The sequence below is a fragment of the Mobula hypostoma genome, chromosome 1 (assembly GCF_963921235.1).
Source record: "Mobula hypostoma chromosome 1, sMobHyp1.1, whole genome shotgun sequence".
Lineage (NCBI taxonomy): Eukaryota > Metazoa > Chordata > Chondrichthyes > Myliobatiformes > Myliobatidae > Mobula > Mobula hypostoma.
Window position 1 is genome coordinate 45,999,563 of NC_086097.1, and position 15,955 is coordinate 46,015,517.

Consider the following 15,955-nt stretch of genomic DNA (forward strand, 5'->3'; position numbering starts at 1 on the left):
ATAATATAGTAGTAAATGTAAATTATTTATTAAAGAGAGAAAATTATACAGATCTATTTCATGGGAAGTTTAGCTCATAATAATGAAAATAAAATAAATGACTGCTCATGGTATTTCTAAAGCGACTTTGGACTCAATGGCAGAAAGTAGTTTTTAGTGTGAAATCAAATTGCATAACGATCATTATTTAATTAAAATTATTTTGATTAATAATAATATAAACAATTTGCAGTTAACCAGAGCTTGGCTGAATGACATACTTCCTGGGAAGTCATAGCCCATAGACTGACATTCTGTGTTTTTTTTAATTCATCCTAATAACATCAGTAAAGAAGCTTGGAGAAAAGAAGTGTTTCTGTGCAATGGCTTATTAACTACATTTGCGTAGTTATTACATTCTTAGATTCAGGGCTGCTGAGGATGGGGGAGTTTTTGTGAATTTGTAGTTGGAGTTATTAAAATCAAAAATTAAAAAATAAACTCAATAGGAATTGGATATCTGAAATAAAGTGCTGAAAATATTCAGCAGGTCAGGTAGTATATGTTGAGGGAGAAACAGAATTAATGTTTCAGGTTAATTAGAATTGGAAAGATTTTCTTTCCCTTTTCCAATGTAGAGCCTTCATGCTGGAATTGTATGTATTTATTCTCTACTGTTACAGTTCCTGGTTTTGAATGATCCTAACAGAATGCAATAACTGACAATGGCTCAGTAAGTAGATGGTCAGTTATATAGTGAAAAGGGCTTGTTTGTAAAAACCCATAGTTGATTTAGCTATAAACACAGAGTCTGCAGATGATGAAAATCCAGAGTGTGCGCGCACAAAGTGCTGGAGGAACTCAACAGGTCAGGCAGCATCTATGAAAGTGAATTAACAGCCGATGTCTTGGGCCAAGACCCTTAATTAGGACTGGAACGAAGGGAGAAGCAGCCAGAATAAGAAAGTGGAGTGAAGAGAAGGAATACAAGCTAGAAGGTGATGGATGAAGCCAGGTGGATGGGGGAGGAAATAAGGAGCCGGGAGGTGGGAAAGGTAAAGGGAAGAAGTGTGATGGGAGAAGAGAGTGGACCATGGGAGAAAGGGAAGGAGGATGCGACATCAGCGGGAGGTGATAGACATGTCGATTCATGGCCACCTCTGCTGTCATGATGGAGGAGCAACACTTCTTTTCTGTCTGGATAGCTTCCAATCTGGTGGCACGAGCATAGGTTTCCCTAACCCCTAACCTCTAACCCTCTCCCTTCCCTCCTCCATTTCCCACTCTGGCTCCCCTCTCACCTCTCCTCTCCTTACTTGCCTGTCACTTTCCTGTGGTGCCACTTCTCCTTCCTGTTCCCCCGTGGCCCACTACCTGTCAGCTCCCAGCTTCTTATCTCCTCTCCCACTCACTTGGTTTCACCTATGACCCTCTAGCTTGTACTCTTTCCCCTCCCCCCCCACCTCCTCATTCTTGCTTTTTCCCACTTCCTTTCCAGTGCTGAGGAAGGGTGGCGGTCTGAAACGTTGACTGTTCATTCAGTTCCATTGATGCTGCCTGTCCTGCTGAGTTCCTCCAGTATTTTCTATGTGTTGATTTGGCTATGGTGTAAATGCCATTGGCACAGCTGGACTTAGCATTGACAAGAGGCGTGAATTTCAAATGTGGTTGCCCCTTCTTATCGAAATGTCTTTGTGTGTGTGTGAGAGAGAGAGAGAGAGATCTGAATAACAGAAAATTGTAAAAATACATGAGTTGTTACCTGAGGAAAGAAGTGACAATATCATTCATGGGGAAAGACATGAGAGCTACACCATTCTTTGGAGTATTACTACTTTATGAGTTAACAAGGATTTCCATCAAATAGCATCATGGCCCTAAATCCCATATCAATGCTCTGGTGTGGTAAGTCTCCAGTGAGATCATGTTTGAATAAAGCATTGACTTCTGGTTTTGGAAAATGTATTCACATGCTGCAAATATTAGGAATACAAATCATAAAACATTTATGGCACAAAGGAGGCAATTCAGTCCTTCACATCTGTGCTGAACAACAAAAAAAAAGCTAAGCTAGTTAATCCTGGCTTCAGCCACACAGTGTCTGGCACTGCTGTTCTTCAGTACACATCAAGCATATATAAAATTTGATCATAATGTCTAACTTTGCCAATCTTCCAGGAGGCAAGCCCCAGACCCTTACCATCTGGATGGAATCGCTTTCTTCATCTCCCTTGTAATCTTCATCCTAGTTACTTTACATCAGTCCCCTCCTCCTCTCATGGCTCTTCTGCGCCTTTCCTTGCTATGTCCTTCAGATGCACTCATAATTTTTAAATTTGATTTTGAATGCTCAAGTTTTATTCTGAACTTCTTAATATTTTAAAGTAAATGCAGATCTGCAGTCACCACAGTGGTAATGGATGGATCCTATTGGAATAGGAGCTGCAAAGTAAAATCGACTTTCTTCATTTTTCTCAAGTATTCCTTTTTGATGGAAGTTCAAATAATGTGCTTGCCAAATACTGATTAGAAATGTTTTCCATCATATTTTAATCACGCCAACATTTTGAACAGAGTATCTTATTGTTGTATTACAGCAGTTGTTGGTATAAATTCACTGTAGTGATGAAACTAGTTTTTAGTCAATGCCTATAGGTGCTCTCAGCCAAAGGCACATTTTGAATCCATTGGTGAAGAGAAATGTAGCTTAAGAAGCAACAGGATTGCACAATGTAACACACATCAAAGTTGCTGGTGAACGCAGCAGGCCAGGCAGCATTTCTAGGAAGAAGTACATTGTGGATTGCACAATGTATAGTGCTGTAGGAAGTGCATATTTTAAGACACACTTTAAAGCTAAGAACGGATGACGGCAGTTGTAAAAGAATTGGGGAAAGTGATTTTGGTTGCGTGGGTTACAAATGAAGAACAACTGAAAATGTTGGAACCACGGGTCAGGTGGCATCTAAGGGAAAAGAAACATACAGATGTGACTTGACCTCCTGGGTGTTTCCAGCATTTTCTGTTTTTATTTTAGCTTTCCAACATCTGTAGTTGGAAATGTAAAGAAATTTGGAAACTTTTTTGTTTGTTTCCATTTGTTCTTTGAATATATTTGGTGGTGCCAAAGAAAAAACCAAGGATGAATTTAGGGAAGTTGTTTGTGCTTAGAAGCTGGTGGTATTGTTGCGAGCAGGAATGATTTGTGAATGGAACCTCATGAGGCATAGGGTGAGGCTGACAGATGAGGAGTTGAATTTTCTGTAACAGGCGAGGGAGATTCAAAGAAAGCATCGTGACACCCTGGTGAGAAGCGTGTTTGGTAAGGATGAGGTATGGATGGAACTGAGCTTGTTTTATTTGAAAATGTGCTCCGCATCTGTCAGGTAAACCACAATTTTTTAATACAAGGCCATCCGGCCCATAACATCCACACTGGCTCAATGCAAGGGCATTTCAGCTCGATCTACTCCCCTGCCCTATCCCTGGAGCTCTGAATTTATTCCTTTCAGGTATTTATCCAGCCTCTTAATGCTACATTTCAATCTGCTTTTACTAATACCCCTGAGGGGTTGGGGGGGGAGACATTATCTTTCTCATGCTGGGTTTCTGCAGGTATGTAAGCAGAAAAATAGAATCAGAAGCAAGGATAAAGTGTATTTTGGAAGCGGAGAACAGGTGTTCAACAATGAGACAGGGAAACCAGGTGGTTAGATTTTTTTTGAAAGGGCAACTTTGAGCTACAGGTCTGTCTTCTCATTGATGGGAGGGTGCCGACAATTTTGAGCTATAATTTAAATACTTTGTAGTATGTCAACTAATTTCTCAGCCTACTATCATGAGCTTGGTTTGAACTGGAGGAAACATGGCAGTTTAAAAAATGCACCAGCCACTATGTGCTTGGAAGGAAATATTTGCAGCTTGCTTTTGTTCCCTTTAAAATTATGCTGCATGCAAGCCTTCTCAGAAAATAAGAATCTATGCTTGAATGACCAGGGCTTGGTGTATCCATGCATCTCTACAGCTTCTATTCTTTCAAAAATGGGTGGAGGAATTTTACTTTTTCTACCTTTTTCTTCCAAGGTCATTGGTGATCATGAACCATACTGGCAAGCTGGTACACAATAGTTAACTAGTTTTTTTTTCATTTTGAATGTCTAGTGGCTAGATGGAGAAATCATATTAACTGAATTTGGCACATGGGCTTTATGCCTGTAGTTTCGATTGAGGAACTATATTTGGGATTTGAAAACTGGAAATAGCTTGCAGAAAGATTCGAAGAACAGTGGTGGAGTAGCTGGAGAAGTTTTATTTCCTGGAACATAAGTTGCAAGGATATCTGATATTTAACATCATGAATAAAGAGTTTGAGTTGTTTAAGAGAAATTGTTTCCATCAGTAAAGAGTTCAAGAATTGGGGGTTTAGGATGAAGGGGGGCTGCATAAGAAAAAACAGAAATGAGATGATGAATATGTTTTACATTGCAAATTCTTTGAGTTTGGATTGTAGGATTGGGCTGCCTGTATTAGAAGTGAGACAGATTAATTTCCAGCATTTTAAATGAAACTGGGTCAATATTTGGAAATAAAAATAGGCTTTGGTGAGTGGGACTGACTGGATTGATTTTGCGGATCCAAATGACCTCTTTCCTCTGTCACCAATCTGGATTATGTCTTCCCTAGGTTCCTTTCCTGTGAACTGTTTGTAACAAAAATAGTTATCAGGTCAGAAATGCATCGTGTACTGAGTTCTCAGGTGGCAGAAATTTGCAAATCCGTCTTACAAGTCTTACAAATGCTCTCTTGTATGTATGGGCTCTACATAAGTCAAGTGTTTGTAAGCTGGGGAAGATCTGTACTGTGATTGCTTCATCAATTTCCTCAGCAAAAGATCATTAGTAGTTTGTGCATTCAGGGCAGAAATTTAGGTTTGTATATTCACAACAGAAATTTGGGAGTTTAAGAGTTTATTCATCAGTAGACTCCCATGTAAAAATTTAATTTTATTCAGTTTACATTATGGTTTTAATTGTTTGAACCAGTGTTATCTAATGAAGTTAAGCTTTTGGTATGTAATTACAGTTTTGTTTATAATTGTTCTGGAGCTTCATTAACATCCAAGAAGTCACCATGCTAAGGTTTTAAACACCATGCAAAGTTTTCCTTGAGAGAAAATAGGACTTTCTTGTGCACTCTGCCTAATATTTTCCCTTTTTAATTAAACATAAATTGACCATTTTTAAAAAAATAGCTGGATGTGTGTTGGGATTCCTTCCAACTCTCCACTAAAGTCAACACTAAGTGGAAGTTAACAAAACTGAGTAAAGCTGTGTTCATCCTGTGTGGCCTGCAAGTTGTTTTGAAACCACCACTGAAAAGTTAATGCATATTTTATATTTTGTCTTATGTATTTATAATAGGGTGATATTGCAAGGTGGGACCCTGAAGCAACTTCCATAATCTTATTGAATGTATTGACCTGTTAGCTCAGATCAATGAGTTTCTTTGTTCTAATGTGATGAGATATGTTCAGGTTCTGCATCACTTTGTTCATTGTTTTGTTGAAATCATCCAAAAGGAAAAATAACAATCTACTGGGTGTGATTGAGACTCTCCTTTTGGAATGCTTTTCTTTGGTTTTCCGTCCCTTCGCTTTCCACAGAAAACTCATGCAATTATTTACTTAATATCTTGTAGATAGCCATTAATTAGCCAAATGAAAACACAAATGCTGGAAGCACTCTGCAGGTCAGGCAGCGTCCATGGAAGAGAAACTGAGGTAACATTTCGGATCAAGGGCTTCTGAAAGTGTCTTTGGCCTGCAACGTTAACTCTGTTTCTCTTTCCGGAGATGTTGCCTGACCTGCTGAATGTTTTCACCATTTTCTATTTTTTTTTAAATTTAAGATTTTTGACTTTCAGCTATAATGCTTATGTCTGATTTCTTAAAATGGAGGGTTTATAATTTTTTTTAAAGCAGTGTTTCTTTGAATGTTTATGGACAAAAACACTTGATATAGCCCTAAGGCATCAAGGCCAACATTTTGCAGAGATGGCAATGGTCAATAGTGTACCCACAGAGCATTAATTACAACTCTATTAGGAGGGAGAAAGAACTTCAATTCTATACTTGTTTGGTTCTCTCACAAATATTTCCAATTCATTTGCACTGAATGTGTCCACCAGTTTCTTATCAGTTATATCAGTTCCTACTGATTTCCCTCAACGTCGCAAAAACAAAGTAGCTGGTTACGGACAAAAGGAAGAATAGAGACAGGCTAACCTCTATTGACATCAATGGATCTGCTTTAAATTCCTCGGCATACACATCACTGAGGATCTCACGTGGTCTATATATACCGGCTGTGTGGTGAAAAAAGTACAACAGCTCCTCTTTCGCCTCAAGACGGTTGAAGAAGTTTGGTACGGGACCCCAAATCCTCAGAACTTTCTATAGGAGCACAACTGAGAGCATCCTGACTGGCTGCATCACTGTACTTTCCTCAATTGCAGTACTCTGCAGAAAGTGGTGCGGACAGCCCAGTGCATCTGTAGATGTGAACTTCCCACTATTCAGGACATTTACAAAGACAGGTGTGTAAAAAGGGCCTGTAGGATCATTAGGGACCTGAGTCATCCCAACCACAAACTGTTCCAGCTGCTACCATCAGGGGACTGTACCACAGCATAAAAGCCAGGAACATCAGGCTCTGGGACAGCTTCTATCACCAGGCCATCAGACTGATTAAGTCACGCTGATACAATTGTATTTCTAAGCTATATTAACTGTCCTGTTGTACATACTATTTATTATAAATTACTGTGAATTGCACATTTAGACAGACGTAACGTAAAGATTTTTACTCTTCGTATATGAAGGGTGTAAGTAATGAAGTCAATTCAATTCTTTCATCGTAGACAGTAACCACATTAGCTATTATAAATATTATTTTTTTAAATCAAGGATACTCAGAGTGGAAAGTTATTACGTGTATTTGGGGCATCGTACCTGAGCTTCCAAGACTGATAAATTGCCAAATAGTAGCAGTTTATTATTCTTAGCTAGAGGAAGACAACTCTTAAGGAACATTTACAAGAATTAGTATAAATAGAAAATGCTGAAAGATTTATTGATTGTTCTCGTTGAAAGAATTGTCAAGGGGCCTATCCAGTCCATGCCACCAGCTAGTCCCGATCTTGTTATTAACTAGCTCGAGAAAACTTTATAAGTATAGTGTTTTAAAATGATCAAGAATGGTATGGCATCTTTAAAGAACTAACGAGCTTATCAATTATTGCTTTGTAATGTAGAAATATATTTATAAATGTTCTGCAGAGGCTTTGGGCAGCATGGCAGTGGAAATAAGGGAAATGTTCTGTAAACAGAAGCAGGCATTATCATCAGAATCAGGTTTATTATCACTGGCATGTGACGTCAAATTTGTTATCTTAGCAGCAGCAGTTCAATGCAATACATAATCTAGCAGAGAAAAAAAATAAAAAAAATAATAAGTAAATCAATTACGGTATATGTATATTGAACAGATTAAAAAACGTGCAAAAACAGAAATGCTGTATATTTTAAAAAGTGAGGGGTAGTGTCCAAGGGTTCAATGTCCATTTAGGAATCGGATGGCAGAGGGAAGAAGCTGTTCCTGAATCGCTGATTGTGTGCCTTCAGGCTTCTGTACCTCCTACCTGATGGTAACAGTGAGAAAAGGGCATGCCCTGGGTGCTGGAGGTCCTTAATAATGGATGCTGCCTTTCTGAGACACCGCTCCTTGGGTAAGGAGCTCCTTACCTTGCCTTATAAAGGTAGCTCCTTTGTAAGCTAGTACCCAAGATGGAGCTAACTAGATTTACAACCTTCTGCAGCTTCGAATAGAGCTGCATAAAGCAACCAAACAGGTTTTATGAAATGAAACGAGTGTGTGTGTTAGGATCAGAATTTCGTGGCGTTGAGTCCATGTGGATGAAGACATGAAAGGACATGATGCTGCACTAAAAGGGTCTGAAATCAGAGCAATTGCAAACTGGAAAAAGAAACTGTAGTGCTGGAGGTGGACTGAAGGGAAGTTTAAAAATTGTGGCCATTAGGCAGCAGTAATCACTTTAATTTAGGGTTGATGAATGATTAGGTATTTGCCATAAACAATGTTGTACACATAGGACAATAGAAAAATTGATTATGTGAATGTTGGAAAATTTCTAAATAAAAGATTGGCCTTTCCTTTCAAACTGTCATTTGCAGTTATATTCTTGAACCTGTTAATGATTTTTGCTTGGTCGGTCAAGCTGCATTGAACAAGTAGCTGGGGTTATTCCCAAGCTTAATTGTAGCAGGAAAGGTCCTTCAGTCAGATTCTGCTGACATCTGTTTCAGCAGGCCAGGCAACGTCTGTGGAAAATGAAAAAGAGTTATTAGTTTGACTGAAGACCCTTTATCAGGAATCGAAAAGAGGGAAAACATGCTGATGTTAAATTGCACTGTAGGTGGGCACACAATGGATAGGACATAGGGAAAAGGGTAGTTTTGCTGAGGAATGAAGTTGTAAATAGTAATCTAGATGATGGGTTATTGGTGGGGTTGGGACACAGAAATAAAACTATGAAAGAAGTGTAGGTAGAGAAACAAATGAAAGTGAAAGCTGTAAAAGAGATAGCTGTAGGAGGTGCTCAGCAGTGAGGTGACACAAACCTGCAGAGCAGTGCAGAATTGCAGTTACCTTGCTTCTTCCACCAACAATAACTGAGGAGTTCAGCAATTTTCAAAAGTACTGCATGCCAGCAACAATTTAATTGCAAGACACTGTTACTACAATGAATGAACCAGAATCTAGCATCATTGAGATGAAGGCAGTTTAAAAGAAATTGAGATTGATCAGACTGAGTGATCAGCAGTGAATTCTCAGTGCTCCATTCAGTTTTGAAGAGAGAGGAGTTTTGTCATGAAATTTTTGCAATATGTCTTCATGTATCTATGATTGTGATTCCATGCGAATATCTACCCATTTCGCAGCATTCTCCAGGTTAAGGTAAATCCGATTACTGTTACTGATTCTGGCACCTGTTCTGACATTACAGTGGTCAGCTTCATTTGTAAAGTCAATCTTTCCAAGTATTTGATTGAAGCTACATTTGAAAGCTTCACTCTTGTGATTACTAACTTTAGTGTCCTAATCAATGGAGGTAGCAAGTTTATATACACATGCAAAATGTATATGTGTGATAATGTAAATAAAACATAAAAGTTTGCAAAATGTGTATGTATTTGGTGTGTGTGTGTGTGTGTGTGTGTGTGTGTATGTATGTGTGTAGTTCTTCCAGACACAAACCCTTTTTCAGAAGTCTGTAATCCTGTGTGGAATTCTTGTCTCTGATACTGGAATATGTTTAGTTTCATAATTCTTCTTTGATAATAAATCATATACTGACCATTTAAGACACGTGACACTTGATTGTTGCCATTGTCCGAATTGTTACTCAAAGTTACATAATTTTATTGAAGCTAACTAACACGTCTTGTTAGAAACTGACAACCATACAAATCTTGGGAATGGATGATGTTTGATTGGTTCTGAAAGGACTCTGACTTTTATTTCTAGACTAATATCTTGTCAGCTAAAATCAGAAATGGGTGGAGAGATGAGAACTGGAGTCCTCATTTTTTAAAATATGGATGTAGAAGATGCATGGAAATGGCTCTATCACTTTTTTTTAAAGAAAGGGATTTCTTTTAATGTCCTTTATCGAGTGTTTATGGTCTTTTAAAAGCATGTTGTTTAAATACACTATATATTTTAATTTTACTGGACCATTTTAAAGCTGGTATTTTTTTGTCTTTTCCATTTAAAAACTTAAGCATTTTTCAATATATTATGTGAACTTGCGCATAATATTTTCATAGCAATAACTGAACTCAGTGTATCATATTAATATTGATATCACTGAAGTCTTTTGTGAGCCAAGTTTTGTTAGTGACAATGATATTCTTTTACATGAATTTGAGGAGACTATTTTCAGGAGAGGAAAAAGGGAGTAGACTTTGCAGTAATGACAAAAGAGCAGTTAGGTGTCTGGTTCAGTGAAGAACTTTAGATTGTCTTGTTTTCAGTAAATCCTACGTTCTCATTCATTTTGACTTGAAACCGGCAACATCCTCTTAACCTTTTGAGCATATAATTTCCTTTATACGAGGAAACAAGTATTTTCCATCACCTAGCATGAAATGCCTTCCCTTTTGAGATATTTGTGCTATATTTTGAAAAGATGGAACAATAATTGAAATAAGAAATTATTTTGTTTCATCCCCACTTCCTATGGGAAAGTAGTGATAAACCTTCATAAACAAAAGAGATTCAGCAGATCCTGGAAATCGAAAGAAGCATACACAAAGTACTGAAGAAATTCAGCCGATTAGGCAACATCTGTGGAGCAGAATGAACAGTCGATGTTTTGGGCCAAGACCCTTCATCAGGACTGGATAGGAAGTGGGAAGAAGCTCGAAGAAGTAGTTGGGGGGTGGGGAGTGAGTACAAGCTAGCAGGTGATAGGTGAAACCAGGTGAGGGTCGAGGTGGGTGGGGTTGGAGGATGAATTGAGAAGCTGATAGATGATAAGTGGAAGAAGCAAAGAGCCAAAGAAGAAGGAATCTGATAGAAGAGGACAGTGGACCATGAGAGAAAGGGGAGGAGGAAGATACCAGAAAGGAGGTGATGGGCAGGTGAAGTGGTAAGAGGGGAGACAGAATGGGGAATGGAAAAAGAGGGAACGGGAAGGAGGAGAAGTCACCGGAACTTAGAGAAATCAATGTTCATGATCGGGTTGGAGGCCATCCAGATGGAATATGAAGTGTTGCTCATCCAACCTGAAGTTGGCCTCCAAGAAATCCTGTCTTCTGTGCTAGACAGAGGGAAGGTGCTTGGTAAAGCAGTGCCTCATCTTTGTTGGGTCTTTCTGATGTAGAACTGGGAGCAACAGATATAGTAGTTGGCCACGGCAAACTCAATAGTGAAATGTCGTCTCACCTGGAGGAGCCGCTTGGGGCCCTGAATGACGGTGAGGGAGGAGCTGTGTGAACAGGTGTAGAACTTCTGTCTGCACGGATAATAGCCAGGAGTAACGTGGAGAGCGATTACTGCAGAAAGAGGGAGAATGAAAGGTGCATTTAGCAGTAGGATCTTGTTGAAGGTGGTAGACGTTATGAAGAGTGATGTACTGGATGTAGAGACGTGTGGAGTGGTAAGTAAGGACCAGGACAAGTCTATAACTTAAGGCAGTGGGAAGATGGGGTGTGAGTGAGCGATCAGGAAATGGAGGAGATGCGGGCAAGGGAAGCATTGATGGTGGAAGAAGGGAAACTTCTTTGAAGAAGGAGGATATCTAAGATGTTCTTGAATGGAAGGCCTCATCCTGGGAACAGATGCGGTGGGGGCAAAGGAACTGAGAAAAGGGAATAGCTGTGAAGGTTGGTAGGTTTATAAAAGATATCAGTAGACAGTCTGTCTCCAGAGATGGAGTCAGTAGACAGTCTGTCTCCAGAGATGGAGTCAGTAGACAGTCTGTCTCCAGAGATGGAGTCAGTAGACGGTCTGTCTCCAGAGATGGAGTCAGTAGACGGTCTGTCTCCAGAGATGGAGCCAGAGCACTTGAAAAGGGGAAGAGTGGTATCAGAGATGGACAGAGTAATTTTGAGTGCAGGGTGAAAATTGGAGGCAGAGTTGATGAAATTGACGAGCAGGAAGCAGCACCAGCACAGTTGTCAATGTAACGTAAGAACAGTTGGGGAGTGTTACCAGGGAAAGCTTGGAACATGGACTGTTCTACATAGCCAATGGAAAGGCAGACATAGCTGGGATCCATGAAGGTGTCCATAGCTACACCTTGGGTTTGGAAAAAGGGGAGAGGCCAAAAGAGAAATTGCTGAGGATGAGGACCAGTTCTGTCAATTGAGGATGGTGGAGGAGAACTGGTTAGGTCCATTTGTCTAGAAAGAAGCAGAGAGCTTTAAGGCCTTACTGATGGGGGGTGGGGTAGGGAGTAGTAGCAGGTATTCCATAATTGTGCTTTTGAAGATAGAATTTTAGTTTATTGTTTGCTGAAGTTAAATAGGTTTTCATGGCCTATTCCAAAGACACTAATGATCCCCCAAAACAAAAAGAAAGACAATTGTGATTACTTGAGACAAACTAAAACAGTTTCAGAGGAGGAATTTGATTCCTGTTTAAAACTATTTAGCTTACAATAATAAAAGGAATTCATTTATCCCTTTTCAGTGTAACTCTTTGGTAGGACTTGAAGTTTTCATGTGCAGGGTTCAAGCATTCCTCAGAGATAAGCTTATAATCTATGTTGAATTGGGGATGGTGATTCAAATAAAACATCCCGTCAAACTTCCTATCTTAGAAATTCTGTGATGTTATTTGAAGAAGAATAGATGATTGTTTGGAAGTATCCCAGCATTATTTGTTGCTCAAGCCCCATCACAGAAACATTGTTGGGACATCGTTGTGGGAAAGTTGACTGGTATGGTTGCCTTCACTGTAACAGGAATCGTATATAATTCATTGTCTCTTTGAGGCATTCTGGAACATTCTGAACATGTGAAGTTCCATAGGTATTGAATTTGCAATTTACATAAATGTATTGGACTCAGAAATTTAAAAATAAAGTGATCCAATTTTCAGTGAAATCAACAGACACCTCAAATGATAGATGGATTGCACTAAATCTGAATTAGGCAGGCTAATCTCTGAGAGTGTAACATGTTTCAAAGCAGATAAGACAATAAGACAGGACACTCGGCACATTAAGTCTGCTCCACCATTTGATAACAGCTGATTTATTTTCCCCTCACCCCATTCTGCTGTCTTCTCCTCTTAATCTTTGACACCCTTACTACTCAAGTGCTAATCAACCTCCATTTTAAATATACCTTATGACTTGGCCTCCACAGCTATCTTTGGCAAATTCACCATCTGGTTAAAGAAATTCCAGATTTCTTTCGAAAGGAATGTTCGAAAGGAACATCGTTGTATTTCTGAGGCTGTGATCTCTGGTGTTGGACTCTCCCACTATTTGATACATCCTCTCCATGTACACTGTATCTGGGCCTTTTAATATTTGGTAGGTTTTAATTATATCCACCCTTATTCTTCTTCTCCAGTGAGTACAGGCTTAGAACCATCAAACGCTCTTCATACCTGGTAATTTTCATAAGCCTCCCCTGGACCTTCCATGTTAGCTCTCCAAAATGGGGCTCAAAACTACTTACAATACTGCAAATGAGGTCTGATAAATGCTTTATAAAGTTTCAGCATTGCATCCTTGTTCTTGTATTCTAGTCCTCTTGAAATGGTAACATTGCATTTGCCTTCCTTACTACTAACTCAATTTGTAAGTAAACCTTTAGGGAATCCTGCACGAGGACTACCAACTCCCTTTGCACCTCCATTTCTGAATTTGCTGCCTGTTTAGAAAATTGTCTATGACTTTAAACCTTCTACCAAAGTGTATGACCATACACTGTATTACATCTATCGCTTCTTTGCCCATTCTTCTGATCTGTGAAAGTCCTTCTGATGACTTCCTGCTTCCTCAACACTACCTCTCTTTCTATCATCTGCAAACTTGGCCATAAAGTCATCCAGATCATTGACGTACAATGTGAAAAGCAGCGGATCCAAGACTGAGCCCTGTGGAACACCTCTAGTTGCCGGTAGCCAACCAGGAAACACCTCCTTTATCCCACCCTTTGCTTTCTACCAGTCATCCAATCTTCTGTAATAGCATGCACTCCTCTATTTTGTTTAGCAGCCTCTGCACCTTGTCAAAGGCTTTCTGAAAATCCAAATAAACAGCATCCACGGACTCTCCTTTGTCTATCCCGCCTGTTCTTTCCTCAAAGGATTCCAGCAAAATTAAAATGTGGCTCACGGTCCATAAGTAGTATGAACATGAGACAAAATGCTGGAGGAACTCCGTAGGTCGGGCAGTGTTCAATGGAAAAGAGTGAACAGTCGCTGTTTCAGGCCGAGACCTTTCTTCAGGACTGAGAGGGAAGTGGGAAGATGCCTGAATTGAATTGGCCCACAATGTCGACTGTTTACTCTTTTTCATAGATGCTGCCCATCTGCTGAGTTCCTTCAGCATTTTTTGGATTTGGATTTCCAGCGTCGTTTTTATAAGAATAGTTACAATGCGGCTGAAAATATTTCATTGTGGCTGTCAGAATGATGATGGTTAAATAGAGCACATGGGACGCTACAGACCAGCTAACTACTTACCCACTGCCATTATACTGCTGGTGTTTAGGGTGCCAATGAAGATCCACCTTCTCTGTCCGTGGCCACTCAGATGTAGGAGGATACCTCATTGCTGTTTCCATAACAGTTTTGGTTTGCTAGTCGGGATTGTTAGCCCTGAGCTGAACCCTGAAGCTGGAGGACTGGTGGACCACCACCCTCTACCCTTTGATCTGTTTGGCATGGGTGACCCTACCAAGAGCCAAAGCATAAAGCCCTGACTCCAGCCAACAGAGCTCTCTGGGTCATTGAGGCACACAAGCCTCCAAGCCACGACGAGGTTGTGGTTCTCTTGGAGGACCAGCTAACTAAGAGAGCAATAAACCTTTAACCTTTTCTTTGATTTTCATTGAGGGGTGGTTGAACTTGCATTTTGAAAAAGAAAACTATCAATATTCTTTTGTCCAATCAGACCTATTAAGGTCTGGATAAGGAATGACGATAATTTTGTTTGTGATTTTGGTTCCTGTCAGTACTCCTCAATATCCATATTCCTGGCTGTGCACACAGCAAGATACCAGATTGCATCTTTGATCTAAGAGGAAGAAATGGGGAGGAAATTATTTTTTGCATGACAGAAGGAGCAACTTCCTTTTTTGAAAGTCTCCATGAGTTTGCATTATTTAACTACCCATTCCTTCCCCCACAAAAAAAAACAAATGAAGCCCAAAGTTGACTTGCGTCAATCAGATAGGGCTAAATGATACCAATCCCCTAGCCTATAAATGGGGAACCGCCATCACTGAATTGAGCAGTGGAGAGGGGAGCAGCTGGGGAAAGGGCTGGATGTGTTTGGCACAGGGAACGACTTTGGAGATGAGGGTATGTGCTCGGGTTGCTTCATTTTTCCGATAACATTTTGGAAAACATTTGTTCTTTCTTTCTATAAAATACATCTTTCTGAACGTAGTTTAAAAGAAATACGAAAAACTGGGTTACCCAGCACTTCAGGAACTGGCAGCAGCCCTCAGGTTATGTAGCACATGCCTAATAACTAAGCTGTGGGCGCCGGGCCTCGGCCACCCATCAGCCGTGGCTGGCCTTGGGCTCCAGGAGGCCAAGGACATCCATATAGGGTCAGGCCAGGCATGTTGTGAGTCCGGGTGAACACTGCATCCAGAACCATTTGAGGCATTATAATTTACCGGTCTGTTCTTGGGACAAGCGCAGCTCGCAAATAACTTGTCTGCGAACCATTGAGAGAACTCTGCCAAACTATTTGATGTCCCATGACATACAATGAGCAGCGTGTTAACACCCAGAGCAAGTAATGAGCACGTGACTACTTGCATCAGGTGCTTATCGGCAATTGTCACACTAATCAATATTAGCCATTGTTCTCAAATTTACATTTGATTACCGCGAAGGAGATGCATAAATTGGTTAGTTTGATATAGAACTAGTTTCCATATGGATAGCTGTCAATTTAACTAGTTGTTAAAATAGTTTGGTACATAGATTTGCATGGTCAGTGGTGTGAATTACACAAGACTTCTATTATTTATTTCTTCAACTCAATCAGCAACTTTCTAATCCTTTCTCATCCATGTGATTTTCCAGTCTCTCTTTAATTTCATCTGTGCTACTGAGTTCCAGTAAGCACTGAATCCTGGATGATCAATGTTGATGGCAATGTCAGCATTTGAGATGGTAAATTCCAGTCACTCACTCAC

At 39.9% G+C, this 15,955-nt stretch overlaps 1 protein-coding gene across 4 annotated transcripts in view; it reads left to right on the forward strand.

The window, feature by feature from the left end:
* The window catches only part of traf3 (TNF receptor-associated factor 3), an 83,007-nt gene that overhangs the window by 8,092 nt on the left and 58,960 nt on the right, over nucleotides 1-15,955 (forward strand). The window lies entirely within an intron of this gene.